This window comes from Bos mutus, chromosome 18 (genome assembly GCF_027580195.1).
Source record: "Bos mutus isolate GX-2022 chromosome 18, NWIPB_WYAK_1.1, whole genome shotgun sequence".
Classification (NCBI taxonomy): Eukaryota; Metazoa; Chordata; class Mammalia; order Artiodactyla; family Bovidae; genus Bos; species Bos mutus.
In genome coordinates, this window is record NC_091634.1 from 20,062,197 (window position 1) to 20,077,552 (window position 15,356).

Sequence of the window (15,356 nt, forward strand, 5' to 3'; positions counted from 1 at the left end):
ATTCATGGGGTCGCAAAGAGTCAGGCACGACTGAGCGACTGAACTGAACTGAAGGACACACTCATTGTTCACATGCTACCTGGGAAGACCCAAATCACAACATAATTGTTCTCCTTACTGGTTTATTATGTCTCTTTTCTGAACGTTAGTTTCTCCCACTGCAGAACAGTTCTTGTGTGTTAAGAGTTTCTTCCCACTCAGATACTTTCACAGCCTATATTTGGTCTTGAAGCAATTATAGAACCTGGGGATAAATTAGCCTAAGGTATTTCCTTTGCCCTTCTTACGTCCTCTTTAATTTTGGGTTGTGCATTTATTTTTGGGTCTTTTTCTTTCCCTCTTTTCAGTGTGATGTATGGAAAAACAGTGTTTAAAAGAGACCTTGTAAAATTACACTTGGATTTAAGCAGAATTCTATGAAATGTGTGCTTAAGCATTTTGGGGGTAAAAAAGAATTTAAAACGGGATATTCTCTTAGACTTAAGTATCTGAAACTGGAAATAAGTTGCAAGGAAGAAGGAAGTAAGTATCCAGAGAATTCCAGTGCATCCTTTAGGGTCTGGCTCCCTAGGACCCAGAAATGGTGCCTTTTTGGTGGGAGGGCTTGGGTGATGTTAAAAACGAGGAAATGATCTGAACAACTACAATGATTAATACTAACACTCGTCTTCAAAGAGCCATGAGCTCTTTAGTATCTATGAAATATATGAGGCTTCAGTTGAAGTTTTTATCTGAGAGATGTATCTGGGGCTCTATTTCATCTTCACTCAGCTGAAGGCAACCTTGAGGGCTGCATGCAAGGAGGGGGAGATGGGTGGAGACAATTCTGAGGATAGAGAAGCAATATTCTTGCAGAGGTGTCTTGGAAAGCTTGATGTCCTGTGTTGGCTCATGGAAAAATTCAGCAGGTGAGACCACCATCTTGAATGGTGTCAGACCTGGGTGTTACATCCACCTAGACCCCTTAATTGACCGACCAAACTCTCTGGGCCTTAATTTGCATATAGATCATGAAAGAAAGACAAACTCTACCTTTCAGGGTTGTTATAAGAAATATTATCTATGGCACATGCACTCAACAAGTGTTTTGTTATTAACTGCATAGATGCCATCACTCTGGTTTCCAGATGTCCATTCTAGTTGAGGTCTGTCTTCTCTCTGCTTCTCCCCACACTCTTTTGAAGAGCTAGCTGCTTTTTAAAGGAGCTATTGACAGACTGTGTCTCAGGTCTTCTGTAGGGTCCGGCCTGACCATCTCCCACATGAACATTTTGGAAACACAAAGAGAAACAATTAGAGGTGTGAGAAGGCTGGCATTGAAAGACGGCCCAAAGAAGAAGCCAAGCCATTTCATCAACGTGGAAGTTCACTTGGGTCAAAGATGGGGTTATGGTCAACATTCATTATTTGGTCAGTGTCCCTGGCTGAAAAGGGGTGAGCCTGTCCAGAGCAGTGCCCTCACCAGCTGATTTGTTTCTACTTGGAAATTCCTTTCCATATCCAAGGTGCCACAACAACTTACCTGCCCATTGCCTTTCATCTAATTTCCTTTTGGGCAACCCTATCTAGAGCCCATGCTTGGCATTTCCTGCCACTGGCAGGATGAAAAGGATGCTGGAGAACATGTTTCTCTGGTTCTTGAGCATCAGCAAGTTCAAGTACACATCCAAAGGTAATTTTGTTAGGCAACATGCTAGTTCTTCTCTGACGGTCGTTATGAGCCCCAGTGATAAAGTGTGTATGTTCCAATGATTATAGGAATTTTATTTTCATCTGGTTTTTATATTGCTATAAATATTTTGCATTTACCAAATAAAGTGGTTGCTACATAGAGATCATAACTTCTGGGACCTAAATTTGCTTCAGATGATAGGCAAATTATAGACTACAATATGTGATCAAACAACAGTATGGGGAACTTAAATAGAGTGAGCCCTGAGGACGGAGGCCGCTCAAAACTGTGGGGGATGGACTAAATGGTAGTTTTAGCAAAGCTATCGCTGATTCCAGCAGATAAATTATGCTCTGCCTTTTTGTATCTCTTTGGGACTGTACTACATAAATTATGACCAAATATAATTTAGGCTATCAGCCTATATTTCTGAACATCCATCTTGTACATTTTAAGTACAAAATTACCATTTTGCAGAAGTATAAAATTGAGACAAATTTTTTTCCATCTGTGCATTTAACTTCTGCATACTTTATAGCAGCTAAAGGGTTCGAGAGGACCTCATTACCATCCAAAGGGGACGTTAGCCCTGCGACTATATAACTGTATTAAGATCTACATAAACGGGAATAAAGTTCGAGGGACAGTAGAATGTGGAATTATATATTTTTTCTTAAATGGAGATGTAACTTTTACATAAAACTGCTCATCTCTGCTTTCCTGAATAAGAGTAACTGTTTATAAATTCAGACTTGCTGATGAAGAAGTCTGTGTATATGAAAAGCCCTTCAAAACATGAAGAAAAGGGCAGGCTGTCAATGACCAAGGGGGTACCCCATGGGGGCTTTCAGAGACCTCTAGGCTCTTGTTCTGGACTTGAACTCTGGGGTGGTCCACAGAAATGGCAGGGGACCTTTGGAGCCCTGTCCATTTATCACACAGACTACCTCAGCTTTCTTTAAAAAAAAAAAAATTATTTGGCTACTCTGGGTCTTAGTTGCAGCATGCAGGACTTTGAGTTGCGGCATGTGGGATCTCGTTCCCTGACCAGGGATTGAACCTGGGACCCCTGCATTGGGAGTACAGAGTCTTAACCACTGGACCACCAGGGAAGTCCCTACCTCAGCTTTCTGAGTAATATCTCCTGTGCCCACCCATTAGGGGTAAGGCCCGTGCTCAGTTGCTCAGTCATGTCTGAACTGACTCTTTGCAGCCCCATAACTGTAGCCCGCCAGGCTCCTCTGTCCATGGGATTTTCCAGGCAAGAATACTGGAGTGAAACTGTATGGCAAAAACCACCACAATATTGTAAAGTAATTCGCCTTCAATTAAAGTAAATAAATAATAATTACAAAAAGAATACTGGAGTGGATTGCCATTTCCTACTCTAGGAGATCTTCCCCACCCAGGGATCAAACCCACCCCTCTTGCGTCTCCTGCATTGGCAGGCAGGTTTCATTACCACTAGCGCCACCCGGGAAGCCCCAGGGGTAAGGCATGCATGTGTGCACATGGGCTGTTTATTGTGACTTCAGGTAGTTGGCTTTCCGAGAGGCCAAAGGTGAGCTTGACTAAGAAGCAATAAGGACAGCAGAAGGATTGTAAGGCAGTTTCCTTCCAGATTCTGCCTGGCACAGGGAAGTCTGCCAAGGGCATTTGGTAAACCTCTATTGAGGGGCCAGAGCTGCCTCCAGCCTGGATTTCCTCAGGACTTGGGGTGACACTGCTCTGATGACCATCATTGCATCTGAGGGTGATTTTTCTAGGGTTGGACAGCTGGTTGTTCCTGGAAATTGCTGGAATGGAGCTGCTTATGGTTTATAGCATGGAGAGATAGCAGAGAGGGATGATGTAAGACTAGACTGTTCAGGCCAAGAGGACAGCTCTGCTTAACCTTCTAGCCCCTCACTCCTGCACATACCATGAATAGTTTGTTTGTTTTTTTTTGAAAGATCTTAATGAATTTTTGCCCTTAATCTTTCTTTGTTTCTACATATGACTCTTCCCCCCTTCCGAACTACTTTTTCATTTTTTCTCCTATGTCATTTCTTTCTTCCTGGTGTATCTATATATCAGCCAAACAGGATGGCTTGCTGGTCTACCAGCACTCTCTATTTATGGTGCTCTTTAGTGAACTCTTATTTACATAAGTTGGGGGAGGTGTCCCAACTTAGCCCTCAGGGGGCTGTAGTCCAGGTGGAGAGAAACGATGAACAGGGCCCCTGAGGACAGACAGTCAAGATTTGGGTGTAATTGCTGTGGACACGACTGAGTGACTTCACTTTCACTTTTCACTTTCATGCACGGGAGGAAGAATTGGCAACCCACTCCAGTGTTCTTGCCTGGAGAATCCCAGGGACAGCAGGGCCTGGTGGGCTGCAGTCTATGGGGTCACACAGAGTCGGACACGACTGAAGCGACTTAGCAGCAGCAGCAGCAGCTGTGGAACCACCAGACACAATGCCGATGACCCTGGACACTAGTAGGATTTGTTGCACGTACACATTAACGTGTTAGATCTCGCTTACTCACAAGTTTGAAATGAAGTGAAGTGAAAGTCGCTCAGTCGTGTCTGACTCTTGGTGACCCCATGGACTATACAGTCCATTAAGTTCTCCAGGCCAGAATACTAGAGTGGGGAGCCTTTCCCTTCTCCAGGGGATCTTCCCAACCCAGGGATCGAACCCAGGTCTCCTGCATTGCAGGCAGATTCTTTACTGGCTGAGCCACAAGGGAAGCCCCTCAACTTTGGGGAGAATCACATGAGATCAAAGGGAAGAAGGGTTTTGAGAGGGGGGCAGTGCCTGGGCCTCCTCTGGAGTGGCTTTGGGAGGATAAAAGTCCCAGCTCCGCTGCCTGTGAGCACTCGGTTCTCAGAAGGTGTCAACAGACACTTCTTGCATGGGGAAGGTCTGATCCTATCTAATGTGAAATAGTTCTCATTTTCTCTAGGGGAAATAGTGCACAGGAGTGCCTGGGGGATTGGATTCAGGACGGGCTCTTCTGAAAGGGTGCAGGGTGATGGTGGGACCCATCCCTGGATTAGGGACCCTGAATCCAAAGTGGGGATACATACACCAGAGGACTCCCAGCTATTATATCATTGATGAAGTGTTTGGAGGAAAAGCAGAACCACTGAAATATAAGAATTTGGCCTTTGAAAGCCCTGAGGCCACCCCACCTTAGGGTGAATTGAAGTCGCTCAGTCATGTCCGACTCTTTGTGATCCCATGAATACCAGGCTCCTCTGCCCATGGGATTTTCTAGGCAAGAGTACTGGAGTGGGTTGCCATTTCCTTCTCCAGGGAACTTCCCGACCCAGGGATCGAACCCAGGTCTCCCACATTGTAGACAGACGCTTTACCGTCTGAGCCACCAGGGAAGTCATCCTCCCTAGGGTGGAGGATGTCAAATCACCAGTTTTTCATTCCTTCATTTGCTAATCAGTGACTCTTTATTGAGGACCTACTATGAGCCAGGCACATTCTATCTCAGACTAAGATCTAGAACTTCTAGACCACCAGGGAATTAAGAAATACAACAAATAAATAAATTTTAAAAATGCCCGTTCATATCTTCTTCAGAAAATAAAACAGAGCCTTCAGTTAGAAAGTGACAGGATTTGGCGCTATGCTATCACGGGTGGCAGGCAGTCCTCTCCGAGGAGGTGACTGCTGAACCTGGAAGGTGAGAAGGGGCCAGCTGGGGACAGGGGGCCAGCAGAGGGACACACAGGAGGAGGGCCCAGGAAGGGACCGAGCAGACACCACCCCCACCGCTGGCTATAACCTCTGCCCTTGGTTTACTCATTCATTGCCTTAGGCTTGAATCAACCCAGTTTCCCAAAGTCATCAGCACGTGAATGACACAGGGGGAAGCTGAATGCAGGCCTCCGGCCTCAAACTTCCTCCCCCAAACCCTCTGTGTCTTCAGACTTGGATGGAGCTTCTAAGAGGCTTCCCAAGTGGTGCTAGTAGTAAAGAACCCGCCTGCCAGTGCAGGAGACATAAGAGATATGCGTTCAATCTCTGGGTAGGGAAGATCCCCTGGAGGAGGGCATGGCAACCCACTCCAGTATTCTTGCCTGGAGCATCTCATGGACAGAGGAGCCTGGAGGGCTACAGTCCACAGGGTCCCCAAGAGTCAGACATGACTTAGTACACAGGCATGGAGGTTCTAAGATTTGGAACAGAAAGAAGAAATGGCTACCCATCATCTGCTTCACCTTCAGGTCCTTGTACATCAGGGGCAGCAATTTTGAGGACAGAGCAATGTCAAACCTGTTTAAAGAGGGTGCTTCTTCCTGTGACCACCTCCCAAACCTCTCCTAGAGTCATGGTATCACACAGCTACAGGGGGCCACCCTATTCCCGGGGGGAGTACACATGAATGGGGCCTGCCCTATGCACCAAGGGTAAAGCCACACCATGGCTCACCTGTGCCCTGGAAGCACTGGGCCCAGAAGAGCTGGAGGCTGGCTCTATCCATCATCAACACGTGACTCCTCTCTAAAGCATAGACTCGGGTTTAGAAAGGGTGCAAGTGGAGATCAGCTTAGAACAAGGACAGATGGACATGGCTGTGCAGTATTGTGGGAGAAGAAGGTGGCTAACTCTTGATTCCTCTTCCAAAGCTCAAGGCCTCACCTTTGGTAGAGTCTGGTTATCAGAGCTGAGACCAACTCTCACCTCTTTCACATGCTGGGGGAACTAACCGTTAATTCAACATGAGGAATAGAATGACCTTGAGCTGGAAATTCACCTCTGGTTGTCATCAGTACACTTTATCCCAGTGGTCAATCACCCCAGGAAGCCAGCTGTAATCCCAAACCAGCTTACCTAATAACCATGAAAAAAATCATAGACACAGGGCACTTAGCATGAGCACATGATTTTTGTTGAAGGAAACGGTCCAGCCAGATATAACCTAAGTCTGAAGTCTATAGGGAATGGGTTGGATGGTGCCTGGGTTGGCAATTAAAGGTGTAAGGATTATTAATGGAAGCCTGAAGAAAACCAACATCAAGGAGCAGGTTGGGAATGCAGAAGCCACAGATGGAACTGAGCCTGAGTGGTGAGGGAGATAGAAGGAAAAGCAGTGGTCAAGGTGGTAGACAGTTTCAAGGTGGCAGAAGTGGTCACCAGTGGTACATGCAGCAGAGTGTCCACCAGTGTAAGGTTTGAGAAGTGCCCATTAGATCTGGCTGCAGGAAATTCATGGATGACGTGAGCAGGTAAGGGGAGCAAGTGAGGATCGAGGGTGGCTAGTTTAGGCTGGAGGAGCCTTGAGCCAGTGATGATGGAGAGAATGGAGGAGAGGAGAGAGAAGGTTTTGTCTTCAGCAGAAGGATGGTTTGCTGAGACAGATGGGAAGGAGGTGTGGCCACAAAACTTTCTAAGTCTGTAGGTGGCAGACCTCGCACTGCATGGTGAATACGGAAAAGGATGGAGCAGGATCTGAACTTGGTTGGTGGCGGGGAAAAGGTGGGTCAGGTGAGGACACTGAGTCTGCAGCTGAAAGCAGTCAGTTTGATGAACCTATGTGGGTTCTGGGCTGAGGGGAAAGAGGAGCAGCCAGGAAGCGGCTGATACAGGAGGGGAAAGTTGCGGTCCATTTCCCAGAGGTCTCCAGGAAGTCAAACCCCTGGAGTGTCTGGAGACTGAGAGGTCTCCAGACTGGTTGAGAATCCTGGGGACAGACCCACCTACCCTGGGACAACCCTGGTGGGTGGCTGTGTGGAGAAACAGGCTCGACTCCTGGCTCTCCTATGTGAGCTTGAGCAAGATATGTCACCTCTCTGGGTTTCCCCTGCAATGGTGATGCTTCTTCCATGATGGGGTTGGAGCCTCCCTAATGCAAAGCAGAACCATGCTGGGGACTGAGTGAAATGATCTATGTGATGGCCTTAGGCCAGGGCCTGGCATAGTGCAATGCTTGATACCTGATGGCTGCTGTCATCATCATCATCATTATCACCATCATGTCATGGAAACAGGCTTCTAGAAAGCTCTGTGGCAGGTCCTAGGAGGGAAATCAAAGACCAACGTGGATGTACAGGGCAGTAAGGGGATGGGAGCAGGAGATGTTGAGCCTGGACGGACATATATCTGAGCATGTCTTGAGGCAAGTGTGTGGGGACAGGTTTTTATAAACCCCAGTGTTTTTCCTTTCCTTGCCTCGTGCCTCAGTTTCCCTGTATTTGGGATTAAAGAATTGGAGAAGCAGGCTTTTTAGTTCCTTCTAGTACTGTCATCCTAACTCTGTCACCCTGTCCTGGGGTTTTGCTGAAATGTCACCCACCCACTCTTCCTGCAGGGCCAGAAACTCCCGGTGACAAAGTCACGTGGTCCCAGAGCAGCAGATAGTTCCCTGGATGGGAGGACAGTGTATGTGGCCAACCAGTAGCCAACTGTTTGTACAGATCAAGGCTGCTGAGATGCAAAGTAGAAACACGGCAGGGGAAAACAGGCCCTGTCTCTGGAAGAGAGATGGCTCCACGATGAGCAGACCCACAGGACAGTGGGGAGCGCTAGTAGGGCGTCTGAGGTCTCCGTGTCTGTCTGCTGGTGTTCTCACCAGCATAAAAAAATGGTGGGTAACGGGGTGTGGGGCTGGAGATTGACAGAGGGCCAACTCGGCATCTGAGACCCTGGCTTCTGCTTTGGACAGCAAACTTGACCTTGTTTGTGGTTATCAAGTGGGGTATCGTCCTTCCCAGTGGGTTGGGGGGCACTAGGGAGCATGTTTTCCATCAAATGACCCCTTTGTGAGGTCGTGGAAGGCCGTGGTGACTGACCTCAGGTTCATTCAGAGCACGCAGGGCCCTTCCAGCCACCAGCCCTCCAACGTGCGCGCACACACACACACACACACACACAGACTGCTGAAGACTTGAACTTGGAGAGGTCAAGAGGTTAGTCCTGGCCCCCCTGGGCAAGGAGCAGGGAAGTGAAACAAATTGACAATACCAATTGTCAGGGCCAAGTTCTTCAAGGGCAGCATAGCCTGTGTCTGCAGGGCCTGCCTCAGCCTTGAACAAAGGTGCTGGGATGTGCCTGAGGCCAGGAAAGAAAAAAAAAAAGCCTTCAGAGTGAGACCTCTTCTGGAGCCACAGGGCTCCCTGATTTCAAGCCTGTGCTCGGCGTAGGAGTCCGCCTGCCTCTGGAGAGGAGCAGGGTCCGGCGGAGGAATGCAATCTTGCCTTGTTCGCCCAGCACCCTGTTTGTTTCCCGCACAGAACAATGACCTCTCGTGAGCCCGTGCTTTCCAACCTCACCGAGGGTTACTGTGCAGCCCTGATTCCTCCCCTGATTATCTTGAAGCCTGTCAAGCTGTAAGGTTCTCCCTCCGCTCTCTGCTCTTTCTTCCTAATAGACATGAAACAGTCCAGTCAATAATATTTTACTTGTCTTCCCACTGCGTGTCTCTTCTTCTGATCAGTTTAGGCGGGTTTGACTGCAGAAAGTCAGAAGGGAGGTTAAGATCTGAAAAGTTCAGCCAAATGTTATCAGCCTCAGAGATGTTGCTAAGGGAGAGGCCCCCCAGCCCTTGGCGACCGGAGCCAATAATAGCTGCGATGCACTGATAGCGTCAACGCCTGTCAGAGATCCAGGCGTTTGCGGTTCGTCTGTAAACGCAAACACCTGTATCCAGTCAAGCTATGATGGTTATCCTCTCTTTGCCTGTCATTCCCTTCGGTTCCTTGAAGGGGCTGCCAGGATGTTCTAAGCTGTGAGTTGATTTATAAAGTGAAGGATCTCTCCGAAACTTTGGCATGGACGGGGAAATTGACTAAACGCACCTCTCCTCCAGGGGGTGACGCGGCCTTTTGACAATGGTGAGTGAAATCGACGGTCTCCTTTTAATTACATTTTTGAACCCATGGCACCAACGGCTGAGCTGTGGGAATTGGGGGCTTAGGCAGACTTTTATTGTCTCAACATGCATTCCCCCCACCCCCCCCCCCTCCCCCGCCCCTTGAAAGGACTCTCGGTACTTGTTTGAGATTTTTCTGTGTGATGAATTAGATCAAAGTGACTAATAAACAGTGTCTGTGGAAGCTCTTCAGAACACAGTATATGCATATTTGAGATATTTCCAAGACTGAACAGGCAAGGTCCAAACTGTGAAATAAACTTAGGGCGTAAGGAGAAGACAGCTTACGTGTTGACCTCCCGGCAGGGGCGAGATGTGTGGTGGGCACCCGGCTTTCCTCAGTGAAGCATTGGGCAGGGACCTCGATGTTTGGGTCATCAGCCCTGGTGGCCTGAGGCAGGGAGAGGCGTGGAGATCGCACTGTGTCCTTCCCAGGCATCGCCTCACGGGACAAGTGGCTCCCCGAGGGGCCCTGCTGTTTCTTCCGGGAGAGTCCACAGGCACTTGGGGTCCATGAGCTCGAGCTTCCCGCCACAGTCAGGTGAAGGCGCAGCTGCCCAAGGCAGGGTGGTCAGTCCACCCTGCCCCCCATCCACGTGGCCGCCTGCATGTGGCCATTTATTGGGCAACACCTGGTCAGTCATGTTTGCTCACCCTTCATCATCAGAAGTTCGCGGGGCTGTGGAATCGGGTCAAAGATGGGCCCTTAAGGGTCATGGGTATGAGAGTACAGTGTCTGAAATTACACCTGGGACAAGCTGGGATCGCCCATGGCCTGGAATTGCATTCTCGCACCTCAGTGTTCTCATACGAAAACAGGGTAAAATCAGTGCACTTATTGTGAGACTTCTAGGAGACAATGTATTAGGATGAATGACATAAAAACCGGACCCACAAAAATGGCAGCTTCCTACGGCTGTAACACAAGAAGCACTCAGTGACATGAAAGGAAGTGCTCACGGGTGTCTCCTCTGCCTCCCTATTACTAATAGTATCCTCTGTCTTCCAGCCTCACCCTTTAAGAAGTGACACGTCTAATTTGGATCTGGGATTGGTGGAAGAATTCAGGTGTCCAGCTAATAATAATATAACACATAAAGAAAAAAATCCAACAGTGGTTTTAGCCAAGGACTTCAGTCCAACTCACACACATAATGCCCCCTGGAGGAGTCCCAGGTTCCCCTCGAAAGCCCAGGTGAGCAGGTGGGAATGTGTTCCAATCTTATGGCCAGTTTCCACGCTGCAACCCACTGGTTAGTGTGATGGTGTTTTTGATACTCTGGGGTTTAAAAGCCTGAAAAGTGTCAGGAGTCTCACAGCTATTTAGATGACAAAATCCAAATTAAATTTTCTTTTTTTGCCTGTAATTGACCAGGTATACTGGTTCTATACTTACATTTTTTTTTTTTTTTACTATATATTGAAGTGTAGATTAACAACGTGTTAATTTCAGGTGTACTGCAAAGTGATTCAGCTATACACATTCACGTATTCAGGCTTCCCTGGTGGCTCGGTTGCTCAATTGGTAAAGAATCCGCTTGCAGTGCAGGAGACTGCCTGCAATGCAGGAGACCTGGGTTTGATCCCTGGGTTGGGAAGATCCCCTGCAGAAGAGAATGGCAACCCACTCCAGGATTCTTGCCTGGAGAATTCCATGGATAGAGGAGCCTGGCGGGCTACAGCCCATGAGGTCACAAGAGTCAGACACGACTTAGTGACTAAGCCAATCCCATTGCCATTCTTTTCCAAATTCTTTTCCCATTTAGGTTATTACAGAATATGGAGCAGAATTCCCTGTGCTCCACAGTAGGTCCTTGTTGATTATCTATTTTGAATACAGCAGTGTGTACCTGTCCATCCTAAACTCCCAATCTAGCCCTCCCCTCTTTCCCCCATAACCATAAATTCATTCTCCAAGTCTGTGAGTCTGTTTCGTGTTTTGTAAGTTCATTTACATCATATTTTTTATGATTCCACATATAAGTGATATTGTATGATATTTGTCTTCCTATACTGTTAATTGTTCCTATATATTTTGATTAAAAATAGCAAGTCTGTGATGGGACAGTCCTTGGGCAACATGTGCTGGGGAGAAGATGTTATTTCATGTGGGAAACTCAGGGGAACTGTTTCTGTTGGGGGCTGTGCTAACTGGTGAAAATTGTGTGAACTGCTGGTTTGGAGCCATTCGCAAGACCTCTGTGGGGGACTACGTGCTCCACTGTTCATTGTTTTCTATTTTTCTCCCTCAAGCCCTCATCATGTCCTACTTTAGAGTCAGTGCATGCATGCTCAGTCACTTCCGACTCTTTGCAACTCTGTGGACAGAGCCCACCAGGCTCCTCTGTCCGTGGGATTCTCCAGGCAAGAATACTGGAGTGGGTTGACATGCCCTCCTTCAGGGTATCTTTCTGACCCAACGATCAAACCCACATCTCTTAAGTCTCTTGCGTTGGCAGGTGGGTTCTTTACCGCTAGTGCTACCTGGGAAGCTTCTAAGAGTCAGTAGCAGCATCGAAAACCTGAATTTCCTCCCTCCAGTATAAGGTGGCTTACTTCTCAACAGCGACTGACTCTCTTCAGATTCCCAAGTACGACCCATTTTCCACAGCCTGGTGGACGGTCTGCTATATCTGCCACCACAAAGCGGTGCAACTGTGTTTAATTTGTCATCTATTGGGAGGCTTACACCAGAGCAGAATGCTTTGCGTAATAGAGGTAAGCAACTCAACTGTAGGCATGGGACTTTTCCCTGGTTATAGCCCTGAAAGTCCCACACTCTGGAAACCCTTCATTTCAGGTAAACCAGGAAGGTTGGCCACCCCAGATTAAAGAAAAAAGCATCTCATTCTACATTTCCAAAGAAAAGAATAACAGGAGATAAGAGAATGAGATAACAACATCACCAGGTGCCAAGAATTCAATAGCATCAGATGCAATGGGTTATTTGGGATAATTTACAGAGCATGTGGGTTGCTCTGGAGAGAATCAGAGGGAAGTTTCTTTCTGATTGTGAAATTGTGGTAGCAGAAATTCTGTTCCATCCCTTCCCCACCAACCCTTTTAACACACACCATTTTATTTCACTTCTAGAAAAAATTAATTCATTTGGAAAAACATCACTTGAGAGGAAAGAACCAGGACCTTTTTCAGCTGTGAACTTGCTCTACATAGGCGGGACGTGCTTGAGTAGCAGCTCTGAGAATCAGGCTCTTAGAAGTGAAAGGAGGAGACTTTTGACCCAGGCTGGAGCCCTGACTGCACATCCCAAGTGAGGCAGCTTCTGAGGAGGGGCTACATCTGGGTGGCAGGTACCTCAGTCACGAGCTAGAGACAAGCCTAGCCTTACGTGCACGCGTGCCAAGCTGCTATAGTCGGGTCCGACTCTTAGTGACCCTGTGGACTGTAGCCTGCCAGGCTCCTCTGTCCATGGGATTCTCCAGGCAAGAATACTGGAGTGGGTTGCCATGCCGTCCTCCAGGGGATCTTTCTGACCCAGGGATCAAACCCACATCTCTTGTGTCTTCTGCACTGGGAGGCGAGCTCTTTACCATTAGTGCCACTGCTACTGCTGCTGCTAAGTTGCTTCAGTCGTGTCGGACTCTGTGCGACCCCATAGACAGCAGCCCACCAGGCTCCCGTCCCTGGGATTCTCCAGGCAAGAACACTGGAGTGGGTTGCCATTTCCTCCTCCAATGCATGAAGGTGAAAGGTGAAAGTGAAGTCGATTAGTTGTGTCCGACTCTTAGCGACCCCATGGACTGCAGCCTTCCAGGCTCCTCCGTCCATGGGATTTTCCAGGCAAGAGTACTGGAGTGGGGTAGCTAATAAAATGAAGCCATAATATAGAGAGAAGCAACCCAGTTCGTGTCTAGATGTTTATTTTTCAAATCGTTCAAATAACATCAGCTTCTCAAGTGAACATGTAGATATAGTCATTAATACATTGGTAATATCTACTCTGGTGTTAATAAATAATTCTCTTTTGGTTTTTTTGTTTTCAAAGCTGACTCTCTGGGAAATCCCCGAGACCAGCCCATGAAGATTTGCAATGCGGGTAAGGGAGCATACCAGGGTGGGCACCTCGATTCTTAGATCCACGGGTGCCACCGTTGCCTGCTCCTGGGGGCTCAGCCGGGGATGTAATTGTTCCCATCAAAGTGGAATTCACAGTTGCTGCACACCAGCCCCTCATACTGAGAGCGAAACTCCAGTCACCTGGGGGGGTTACATCCACAGCTGCAGGAAGCAGTCGACAACTCTCCCCAGAACCAGGCTCCTTAAGAATTGACCTTTGAGACTGTGTGCTCAGTCGTGTCCCAGCTTTGCTTGGTTAAACATAGAAAAATGTTCCTCTGGATAGAACCAGCTCCCCATTTATTTCAGAGCATCCTGTCTGTGACGTCATGCCGCCTGGTTTATGGCCTCGTTGCTTGGCGTTTTGAGTTGAGTAATGCCTGCTGGTGCACCAGGCACGGCCTCCGTAACCACAAGGAAGGGGCAGCATCAGGCGAGTCTCCCAGGCATTTGCTGGGAAATCGCTTCCTTTGTGCCAGATGGATGAATGTTTTCCGTATTTCTCACAAAAGGAAAAGGGTTGCATGACGAAGGTTAACATAACAATCTTCTCTTATTACTGTGATTTATGTGCGCATAACTTCGGCAGCGGAATGTCATCCAGGAGGTCTTTAATTGGCAGACTTCAGAGACCACAGAGGGAGATGACAGAGCGAGCTCTGGAGAAATGAGTGTCTGCTGCCATTCCCGGTTCATCGCTGTGGAGGAGGTCTAAATAAATCTCCGGGGGAAGGCAGTCAACTTTTAAACTTTTTATTAACCTGATCTCTGCTAATGAAATACAAAGAGGAGGAGATGATCTTCAGCTTCACATGATTTGGGTCTCGTGATGCGGCAAATGACTGCCTAGGGTTCTTGAGACAACGGAGCTTGAGTCCTCTGACGATTCTCATTCAAAGACAACAATACAGTCAGTTTGCCGTGATTATGACTTCAATGAGTCACTTGGTCTTGTCTTGCCACATAGGATATGATTGTGCATTTTTAGGAATGTCAAAAAATGTATTTTCTTTTGTGAATATATTCTAAGCCCTCGGAGGAAGGGATTTGTTTTGAAATGGAAATGCTGCTGCCTTCCACACTGTGATGCATTTCTGAGAAGGGTTTCTACCCTTCTGGGAAGTGGCCAGCTCCCTGGAGGTGGGCATGCACAGGACTGGAGAGGGACTTTTTGGATAGCCCGGTCAGTCCTAATGTGGGAGTCATTTTTAAGGATGTTGCAGTCTTTCTAAAATCATGATCAATGTCTATGGAAACATCTGTGTTTACATGGCCTCAGAGATCATGGGGACCTTTTCAGGCATTAAACTCCAGCACTGTGGGCATGTATCTGGAAAAGGTGAAAACCAGTTCAAAGAGATACATGCAGCCCAACGTTCACAGCACATTATTTACAATAGCTAATACAGGGGTTTCCCTGGTGGCTCAGATGGTAAAGAATCCACCTGCAATGTGGGAGACCTGGGTTCAACCCCTGGGTTGGGAAGATCTCCTGGAGGAGGGCATGGCAACCCACTCTAGTATTCTTGCCTAGAGAATCCCCATGGACAGAAGAGCGGGCTACCATCCATAGGGTTGCAAAGAGTTGGTCATGACTGAGTGACTAAGCACAGCACTCAGCACAGCACAGGACATGGGAGCTACCCAAGTGTTCATCAACAGATGAACGGATAAAGAAGAGGTGGTATATACTAACTCAACCATAGACAAGAATGAAATAATGCCAGCTGTA

At 47.7% G+C, this 15,356-nt stretch overlaps 1 long non-coding RNA gene and 1 other non-coding gene across 2 annotated transcripts in view; one reads left to right on the forward strand and one right to left on the reverse strand.

The window, feature by feature from the left end:
* LOC138991675 (uncharacterized) overlaps positions 1-15,356 on the forward strand; it is a 79,991-nt gene that overhangs the window by 31,453 nt on the left and 33,182 nt on the right. The window lies entirely within an intron of this gene.
* On the reverse strand, positions 2,712-2,784 carry TRNAG-CCC (transfer RNA glycine (anticodon CCC)). Its single transcript has one exon. It is a non-coding gene; the product is annotated as a tRNA-Gly (tRNA).